At 38.2% G+C, this 10896-nt stretch overlaps 1 pseudogene; it reads left to right on the top strand.

Annotated features, from left to right (window-relative positions):
• The first annotated feature begins 8336 nt into the window (after positions 1 to 8336).
• Positions 8337 to 10640, top strand: LOC143398873 (phosphatase and actin regulator 4 pseudogene; annotated as a pseudogene).
• Positions 10641 to 10896: the final 256 nt, after the last annotated feature.

The raw sequence follows: 10896 nt of genomic DNA, 5'->3' as shown, positions 1-10896 counted from the left end.
ACTGTAAGGAGCAATGCTAATCTCTCCATTCTTAAGGTGCAACACAGAATGCTGTTTATCTCTAATTCTTACAGACAAAAAATAATAATCTTGCTCTCTTGCCACATAGATAAATTATTTTTTAAATCCACCAGTTCTGCTTAACAGGTAAAATGGGGTAACTTGGATACCTCGGCTGGCCATGCCAGTTTTGCACAGGAGCCATTGGCTGCTGTTGTTTTCATTTTATGCATCATTCATTGATTGGACTTGAAAGCCTTCATCCTTCTTCTTCTCCCCAGACTCAATCATCACAATAGGGAAACTTGATGGGTATTTTAAAAATACAGAGATCTTACTCTACTGGATATACTTTGGATTCCTAGACTTCTTGATTATCTTGCAATTCCTCATTCTGGTAGTCTCTCATACACTTGCATCAGTTTTTGCTCTCAGATCTATAGAAACCATTCATCCCATGGCCAGAGCAGATGCACATGACTCTTTTACTACTTCTCCAAATCATCTATGCCACTGCTGCCACTTTTTTCTTTGGCCAGGGGCTGGGGCCTGGGCTTCAACAATTCATTGATAGTTCAACTTCCAAGGTTCATGTTTGTGCACAGTGCAGTCAGAATCCTTATTTCTGTTTACAAGGAACTCATCCCATTATGTCACAGCTCCCCATAGAATTTCACTGTAATAGGACTGAGGCAACTAAGTGTCGTATGCTTCTTGGTGTCCATAGGTGCCACTACTCCCCTATTAATCTACAATAATCTATCAGGACTGAGATTTCTCTCACCTGCAAATATCCTAAAGACTACACCAGTTGCTGTGTGGATGTTGAGACCCAGGATGTAAAATTTTGGTTTCTAGCAATTGAGAGATATGAGGCAGATTTGGCAGTGTAGTCATGCTTATGCAGAGGTAACAATAGCTCCCAGGTAGCCCAGAGCATTCAGACCTCAGACTCCTGAATCATTCCATAGACCTTTTCATATATAGGTCAGGAAACACAGGTGCATGATCAATATTTTACATAGTAAACACATGCTCAGAAGAAAATGTTTATGACAATGAATGCATACACTACATTAAGGTATTTATTACTGGAATAAATGATAATAACAATAATAATAACAATAATAACAGTAACCTGTTGGAGGCATCAAAAACAGAGTAGCTATAGCCATGTTTGGCCTTTCCAATGATCCACCTTTTAGGATTCATCATCAAAAAATCTACACACATGTAGTCTTCTGCAATGATCTATTAGCAAGTAGGTAAGATATCTGCATCCACAGGCCTCAAAAAAATATGCTGTATTGTGATATGACTAGAACACAATACCCCTGTCTAGGATTACTAAAAGCCATCTCCAGATGTTATCTAAACAAGCTCATCATTCTTTCAACTTATCATTAATCTACTGCTGTGTGGCTTCATCTAAAGATTTCATACATACTGAAGTCATACTGATATTATTTTGGTGATCTAGAATATATATACAACTAAATATGACAGAAAGCCATTCCTGTGCTGTTGATAACAAACCAGCTGCTATGTGATTTTGCAAGACAACTTTTTGTATTTGATATTTTTCTTTATTAACTGGAGATAGAGCCTGTCTTGTATGATTTAAGGTTTGGCTGTGTACTCTTTATCTTATTCACAAAGGATACATAAAAATAAAGAAAATACCTCATTATAATGAGTTTAAAATTTTATTTATCATATAGTCTTCTCTTTATCTGGAGCCACACCATAATTTTACATAGGCTGTATGGTTTGAATCTAGTATCCTAATAATGCCAGAAGAAAAACCAGAAGTTCAAACATATTGAGTAACATTTTCAAATTAAATCAAAGTTTAGGCAGTAAAAAATTGTCTGTATAAAATGGAGATCAACAGACTCTTGACTATAATACATAATGTTACCTTCAATATACATTGAAATATGGGTTTCAATATTTAAGTCTTAGAAAGTAAGCCAGAATTAATAAAGGGTGATTTTAACAGCTGCTTCTCTGCTTAGCATTTCAATTTTGCATATTCATAAACCAGGAAACAAGAGCCAATATTGTAATGCATGTCTGTAATTTCAGTGACTCAAGAAGCTGAGGAAGAAGAATTTTAAGTTCAAGGCCAGACTCAGCAACTCAATGGGGCTGTAAGCATCTTAATGAGAACTTGGCTTGTCTTTAAAAACAAATGGACTGGAGATGTGATTTGTGATAAAGAGTCCAGCCCTTGATACAAAAAAAAAAAAATTCTGCTTTTTTGTGCCGCTATCTAACTTCTAAGACAATAATGATTGATTAATAACTCATGTAGTCTAGAGGATGTCAGTTGTAGCTTTGGGGTTACATAGAATTGATCCTGAATTCCAGTACAGTTGCTTAATATTCATGAGACCTTTGAAATATTCTTTCACACTGAACAGCTATGTAAACCTCATCCATTACAAAAAGCAAAATGATGCCGAATGTCAATATATTAGCAATTCTTTAGCCTTATCTGTACACATAAAGTGCAGAGTATGTTTCCCAAACTTTGGATCTGAGCTCTTATTTTTTGTGTGTGACTTATGAAAATTTGTGACTATGAAAGTGTATTACTCAGGAAACATTTTGAATACTTTGTTTTTGCTTTCATAACACTGTCACCTCCATGAGAATGAATCCACCTTAATTTATTTGATTTTGAGAAGAAGCGTGCTTTTTTTGGCAACTATATCTCCCTTTGAAGTTCAGTAACCTTACCAACTATCACCTAATACAATAAAAAGATCCCATATGAACCCAGCCTTAATTGATGATAAGCCCACACTTGAGACAATAATTTTTATATAGTTTCTTCTTATTCAGTGATAGATATCTAATTCACTAAACATAGGCTGAATGCCAGGATTCAATCACATGTGGAACAGAAGTAATGTGAAAAACATATTGTTCCTTATAGGTACTGTTTAAATTTTTATTAATTTAAATTTAAACTTTAATCTCTTGACAGGTTTTATTGAATTATATAGAAATATGTGTAGACTTCTATGCCTTTAATGTTTGATGATATTCTCAGCCTACCCATACAAAAAAAGAAAATTGAAATCACAACCCTTCATTAGGCTAAAGACAAAACTGCAAAATATTTTTTTAAAAAAATGTTTAGACTGTAGTTTCTGGGTAACTGTGATAGACCCAACCTGATCTTTTCTTAAAATTTGGAGCCATCTCACCACAAAGCCATAAAAAGATAATTTTGGCTTTACTATAAATTACTGCAAATTCTGAACCTGCTTGGAATGCCTGTCAGTGACTTGAACTCACCCTTGTCTGGCTCTCTGACCAGACAGCAGCCCTCTCTGAAACTTTAGTGACACCTCACTAATCTTGGCCTTCCCTGGCCAGATAATGACCCTCTCTGAGGCTCTAATGACCTTCATACATTCTAGTGTCGGGCCAGCAAAAACGTAAACTACCATTACTGTTATGCTCATCAGAGTTTTGTTTCTGTAACCCCACTTTGTGTAACTTTCTGGGCTATAAAGCTGGGCTGCAAGAAACTTGCAGCAGCTGTCTTGTTCCCGCGGTTTTGGGAGGGAGAGGCAACCCGGCCGGTCAAAATAATAAGCTTGCTTTAATTTGATTTTTCATTGGAGTCAGTGGTCTTTTCTTGCATCCTGGTCTAACAACTGATAATCTGATGACCTAGAGTCTTCTATCCAGTGATATCAATCTCTTTTGGTTAAAGTATGATATCTAAAATGAAAATGGATCTGTGCCCAGAATCCTGTGAGAAACAGTGTCCACTTTTGTACACTTCTGAATTGTAGATTGCTGCTCTCTCAAAGTGCAGGGTCTCTTCTGTTCTTTGGCCCTGAGAGAATGTTGTTTGGTAAGCTTATACCATAACCTATGACAGAGAACTGAATTATCCATTTTTTTCACCTTGCTGAGGTCAGGGTGCTCATACATCTCAAACATGGAATATAGCTATGGTGAACATAGATGTCCCTGAAAGGTCAAGAGTGAATTTTATGATGAAGCTTGAAAAATACATTTATTTATTTGTCAATTTATATTTTCAAAATTAATAATATTTTGGATATAGTGGTTTAAATTATTAAATTGATTTAAGCTATACTTCTTAATTTTTATTATGAATAGTAGAAATTTTTAAATTATACTAGTGCATTATTTTGATTTTCCCTCTGGGAAAATATTACTGCATTAGAACATTGTTTAGAAGTTTAAAATAAAATTTGCTTTCTCATAAGACCAGACAGCACAAAAGTTAAATAAAATTTTAAAGTAATTTTAATAAAATTTTTATTCATAAAATATATATTTGGGGTGCATGGGAGATCTTTCCTCTTGGTTTTATTTTCCCCATTGGATTTCTCCCCACTGAAATTAAGTTTTCATCACATAAGAAGAACATCACATAATCTTTTACCTTTCCCTCTCTCACTAAGGTGTGGCTGTAGAGTTTAAGAGTGGTGAGGATAATGCAAATGATGAGAAGTGATGAGATGTCATTTCAAGTCCTCATCAGCCTCTCCAGCTCAATTGCATTTTTTATTGAGCTGACTGAACATCTGTTCATTTGCTCTATTATTTATAATAAATTTTGCGGCTTTTTTACCCTTTTTTCAATGCTTGTTTGTTACCACAAGATTTTTTCATAACATCATTTACTCTAGTGCCAGAAACATCTGGTCTGGTGGTCTTCACCTTGGTCTTCTCACCCTTCCCTCTTATTAGGTGAGGACAACCTGCCAGAGGCCTCATTCTTATCAAGGTGAGGGGAAGTGATTTGTTTATGTCTGAGGGCAATACTGCAGGGCTTCTTAAGGCATGCCTGGTGAGACTGCATGTTTCAAACTGAAGTTTTTAAAATGGAGTTTTTTTCAGCCAGGTCTAAGGCCATGTTCACATTAATGTAGTTAATTTGTCCATAATTAAGATTTTTTGTTTTTGTTTGTTTGTTTGTTTAATGTATTTGTCCTCAATTGAGTTTCATTTCTTTTCTTTTCTTTTCTTTCTTTCTTTTTTTTTTTGTACCAGGTATTTAACTCAGAGGCACTGAGACACATCCCCAGCTCTTTTTTTCTATTTATTTAGAGAGAGGGTCTCACTTAGTTGCTTAGTGCCTTTCTTCTGCTGAGGGTGGCTTTGAACTCATGATACCTATGTATAATTTTTCTGAGCCACAGGGGTTATGGCCTGTGCCCCCAAGTTTGCTTTCAACTGAGTTTTTAAATATGTAAGACAACTTTATTAAAATGACATTTAGAAGCATTCCTAATATTCAAGCAAACTCCTTTGTCCTGGTGTGTCAGGAAATAAAAGTGGAACTAGACTTTAATTTAAATAACAAGAAAGTTCAATTGCAAGGGCTTAATTAGAACACATGTTAAAACACGACACAAGAAAAGACCACTGACTCCAATTAAAATTAAATTAAAGCAAGCTTATTATTTCGACCGGCCAGGCTTCCTTTCCCATCAAAATCATGGGAGCCAAGGACAGCGGTGAGGCTTCTTTGTGGCCCAGTTTTATAGCCCAAAAAGTTACACAAAGGGGGGTTACAGATAACAACACTCTGAGGAGCATAACACGAATTTACATTTTTGCTGTCCCTGGTATCAGAATTTATGGAGATCTTCGAGATTCAGAGAGTGTCATTATCTGGCCAGGGAAGGCCAAAATTTATGAAGCGTCACTAAGGTTTAGAAAAGGGTTGTTATATGGTCAGGGAAAACCAGACAGGGGTGAGTTCAGGGCATGGGCAGGCATTCTAATCAGCTTTACAACATCAACTAATGGCCAGGCCATACAGACATCCTTATATTTTTACAGAAAACAGAAATGAATCCTTCATAACTTGTGACAAGCTGGCTTCTGATCTAATGAGATAATTAGGCTAGGTATATCACACAGTTAATTAGAAAGTTACAGGTCATAACACTATTGTACTTTTTTAAAATAATTTTTTTAGTTGTAGATGAACAAAGTATTATTATTATTGTTATTATTATTATTATTAGTCCAGTATCAAACAGACTGACTCATGCATACTAGCCAAGCACTCTACTACTGAGCAAAAACCCTGGACCCTTACCTGGTATTTTTAAAATATTTATATTTTATTTATTTATATGTGGTACTGAGAATCAAGCTCAGGGCCTCATATACGCTAGGCAAGCACTGTACCACTGAGCCACACCTTCAGATCTTTCCTGGTACTTTTTAAATACCTGTTTTACATAAATTTTAATTAGTAGCTTAAACCCTTTTTCAATATCTGTTTGGATTAAATCAATAACCTAGAAATCAGTGAAGCAGAGAGTCTAGTCTTATCTCAAACTCTGATTTTACTTCCTCTTTCTTCCCCAGACTCAGACACCTTATCACAGTGTCTGAATTAAGATTCCCCCTTGAGGAATTTACTGTATGTTATCCACATTTCAAACTCAAAAATTTACCTATTCCTTAGATTTAGAAAATTCTTACACAATTTGTCCAGAGCTACTAAAATCTCTTGGAGTACTCAGAAAAATAAGTATCTGAGTCTTGCCTTTTAGGGAGCAGTTTGAATTATAAGTATGCAGCCTTTAAGGCAAGTAAATGGATGATCTGCTGCTGGAAGGAACCTTTTCATCAATACCTTGCATCTAAAAGGCACTTATTTGATTCCTTTTATTAGATACTGTGAATAAACCTGAAATAAAAATGGAAATGGAATAATTTCTTTAACAAAAGTGTTCCAATTTCTTTACATATATATCCACAATTATAATTACTGGGTTATAGGGTATTTTTAAACCAAGAATTCTTATTAATTTTTATTTATTTAGGCACTTTACAACTGTGTTTCATCCCTGTTTTTTTTTTTTTTAATAAGACATGGTATCACTGAGTCACTTAAGACTTTGCCAAGTTTCTGAGGCTGGTCTTGCACTTAAGTTCCTCCTATTTCATCCTCCCAAGATACTGGGAGTACAGACATTAATAATAATAGCCTCTTAAAAAATATTATTAGTGGATTATATGGCATTTTTATTTTGAGCTTTTAAAAACCATGATAGTTTTTTCAAAAGTAACTGTATTAACTTTATATTTTAACCAAAATTTTATCTATACATATACACATATGCCCTGGAGTCCCTACTATCTTTCAGATATTTGTTTGGTTTGGTGTGTTTTGGTGCTAGGAATTGAACTCTGGGGGTGCTTACCACTGAGTTATGTCCTCAGTCCTTTTTTTTTTTTTTTTGAGACAGGTGATATATCACTAATATCTCACTAAATTACTGATGGCCTTTCTATGTTGTTAAGACTGTCTTTCGAATCACAATCCTCCTGACTCACATCTCCAGCTTCTAGTATATTTGCCACCACACCTAGCTCTTTCAGATTATTATAATAATCTTTTCAACAGCACAGCCCAGGCTGCAGAACATCTCTTTGACTGATGCATTTTTAACCCTGTGGAAAGTTTATATGAAGTAGATAATTTAGGACTATTCTGTAAAGATTTGGATCATTGGTTTTTAACCTCCTTCCTGGACTACTTTTTGGTATCAAAGTTCATAAAAGTGCTGGGAAAAAATGACAATTCAATTGTTTGAAATCTACAGAGATTCACATAAGCTCAGTCAGCGTTTGTTCCAGAGCTTGGAACTTCAGACTATAGTAAAGTAAACAAAATAAGTTAAAGTTGACACATTCAGTATACACATCCACACACACACACATACACACAACAACAACAACAACAAAAAAAAACTTTCAGGAGCAATTGGTAGTTCTGGAATTATTACTAGTGTATCAGGGACATAGAAACATAAACAAAATATTTTAAAGTTGATACATTCAATACACACATACACACACACCCCAAAAAAACCCCAAAACTATTTCTAACAGGAATTGGTAGTTCTGGCCTTATTAATAGTGTATCAGTGTTGGGGCAGGATTCAGGAAGTGTTAAAATCTCACTCAAGCTAAGACTAGTTTACTGGATTCCTTCCTATTTCACCTAAAATACAAGCCAGAGTGAATTTCATCTGTCAGCAACAGCAGTTGGGAAAATATTCTGGCAGATATTTTTTTGAGATAAATTGACACCTTTGATATTTGGGCATTTCTGTGTCTTTATCACAGCTGATGAAACACTTGCGAAGGCTTTTATGGCTCCTAGATATCACCACATTTTTTGTATCATTTCTTTCATATTTCCTTCTTTTTTTTTGGTGCTGGAGATTGAACCTAGGGCCTTGTGCATACAAAGCAAGCACTCTAAAAACTGAGCTACGGCCGGCTCCCTCTTCCCCCTCCCCAGGGCCCGCGCCTCTGGCTGCAGCCGGGCGGCCAGAGGCCAGGTAGGATTTCCGGGGGAAACTGGTGTGGAGACTGAGGAGGCGGCAAAGGCGACCCGGAAACTATACCCCACTTTCCTAAACTGGCTAATAGTGGCATGGAAGACCCATTTGAAGAAGCAGGCCAGCCCACTGCAGACCCAGGCATGGTCATGGACAGTGTGGAAGCTGGAGACACAACACCTCCCACCAAAAGAAAAAGCAAGTTCTCTGGCTTCGGCAAAATCTTCAAGCCCTGGAAATGGAGGAAAAAAAAAAGTAGTGATAAATTTAAAGAGACATCAGAAGTTTTAGAGCGAAAAATATCTATGCGAAAACCAAGAGAAGAGCTGGTTAAAACAGGGGTACTGTTGGAAGACTCTGAGCAGGGTGGTGAGGATCCAGGAAAGTTAAGTCATGCTGTATTAAAGAATGGCCACACCACCCCCATAGGGAGTGCCAGATCATCTAGTCCAGTACTAGTAGAGGAAGAACCAGTAAGAACAGCAAGTGTTAACAGTCTTTTTCCAGAAGAGGACCCAAAGAAACGACTGGGCTCAATTGGAAGCCAGTCTAATTCTGAAGCAGAGTCTGTATCTGAGAATGTACCAAGACAGCCTTTACTTCCCCCTAAAAGGCCATTGTCCTCATCTCATGAAGCAAGTGAAGGGTCAGCAAAGGATGTCACTTCTTCTGGCAGCATGGCAAGGTCTATCTCCTCCGCCTCTTCTACCAACATAGCAACTGCTACCACGACTGCTGCCACAAACCTAGCAAAGACTGTTAATTCCTTTGTCACCCTTTCCCCAGGACCCAGGACTCTGCCTGCTGCTCCTACCAGCACTAACACTACTGTTACCCCAAGCCTTTCTCATATGGTCCCTGCCAAGCAGCCCCCTATCCCTCCCCCTAAACCAGCTCACAGAAATAGCAACCCTGTTATTGCTGAACTGTCCCAAGCAATAAACAGTGGTACATTATTATCAAAACCATCCCCACCCTTACCACCTAAGAGAGGCATTCTGTCAACCTTGGTATCCACCTCGGAGTTGGCTGCTGGCATCAACACAAAAACACCAAGCGATCAAAAAGAGACGAATACATGCTCTGTGGACTCTGAACCAATGCTGATGATCCCACCTCCTTCTCCATCTCCCCCGCTGCCTACTCATACACCTCCAGAGCCCCCACGGTCTCCACCATTCCCTCCTAAGACTTTCAACTTGTGCCAGAAGTTGAGATTCCACCTTCCTTAGATCTTGCCCAGGAGGATCCCCAGCAGGAAGATCAGAAAAAGGAAGTCCCCAAGAGGATATTGGACCAAAGCTTTGGGGAGCCCCATGTACCCTGTAGGCTGCCCCCACTCCCCCTACATATTCGAATTCAACAGGCCCTGACCAGTCCCCTTCCCATGACTCCTTTAGAGGGTTCTCACAGAGCTCATTCATTTCTCTTTGAGAACAGTGACAACTTTTCTGAGGACAGCAGTACCTTGGGTCGGACCAGATCACTTCCCATCACTATTGAAATGCTGAAAGTTCCAGACGATGAAGAAGAAGAGGAGCAAACCTGTCCTTTGGAATTTGTTGAAGATGTGGCATCTACCTCAGTCATTCCTAAATTACCACAGTGTCTGCAGGAGGAAGAAGAAAAGGAGAGTGACTCAGATTCAGAAGGTCCCGTTCAATATCGAGATGAAGAGGATGAAGATGAAAGCCATCAGAGTGCTCTGGCCAACAAAGTGAAGAGGAAAGACACACTGGCAATGAAGTTGAACCATAGATCCAGTGAACCAGAGTTGAACTTGAATTCTTGGCCTCGTAAAAGCAAGGAAGAATGGAATGAAATACGGCACCAGATTGGGAACACACTGATCCGGAGACTGAGTCAAAGACCAACACCAGAAGAACTAGAACAACGAAATATACTGCAACCTAAAAATGAAGCTGATCGTCAGGCAGAGAAACGAGAGATTAAACGTCGGCTCACTAGAAAGCTCAGTCAAAGGCCAACTGTGGCTGAACTACTTGCCAGGAAGATTCTGAGGTTTAATGAATATGTGGAAGTAACAGATGCTCAAGATTATCACCGGCGAGCTGACAAACCTTGGACCAATCTGACTCCTGCTGACAAGGCTGCTATTAGAAAAGAATTAAATGAATTTAAAAGCTCAGAGATGGAGGTTCATGAAGAGAGCAAACATTTCACACGCTACCATCGTCCATAATGCTGAAGTTTGAGAAAGGAACTAAACAACTTCTCCAAAAACCAGGACTGTTTTGCTGCTTGTTTCCAGAGTGACATTATGGAGGGAACTTTAGCACCCCCCCCCCCCCCCCCCCCCCCCCCCGCATAGCCAGAATTGCATCCTCTGGGATCTGGTTCTGGAGTGAACAGCACTCCTATGAATGTAGCCTTCCACTGGAATGGATTCTCATGTGCTGCCCCTGGGGCAAAAGCCAATACTTCATCAGTACTTTTGAACTTTTTAATATAGCAACATTCTTGAGGGGTTTTCCCTCACCAGTCACCAAAGTTCTGAGCCACTGGC

Source organism: Callospermophilus lateralis, chromosome 5 (assembly GCF_048772815.1).
Source record: "Callospermophilus lateralis isolate mCalLat2 chromosome 5, mCalLat2.hap1, whole genome shotgun sequence".
NCBI lineage: Eukaryota > Metazoa > Chordata > Mammalia > Rodentia > Sciuridae > Callospermophilus > Callospermophilus lateralis.
The sequence above is the reverse complement of the archived record's forward strand: the minus strand, read 5'-3'. Positions and strand labels throughout refer to the sequence as shown.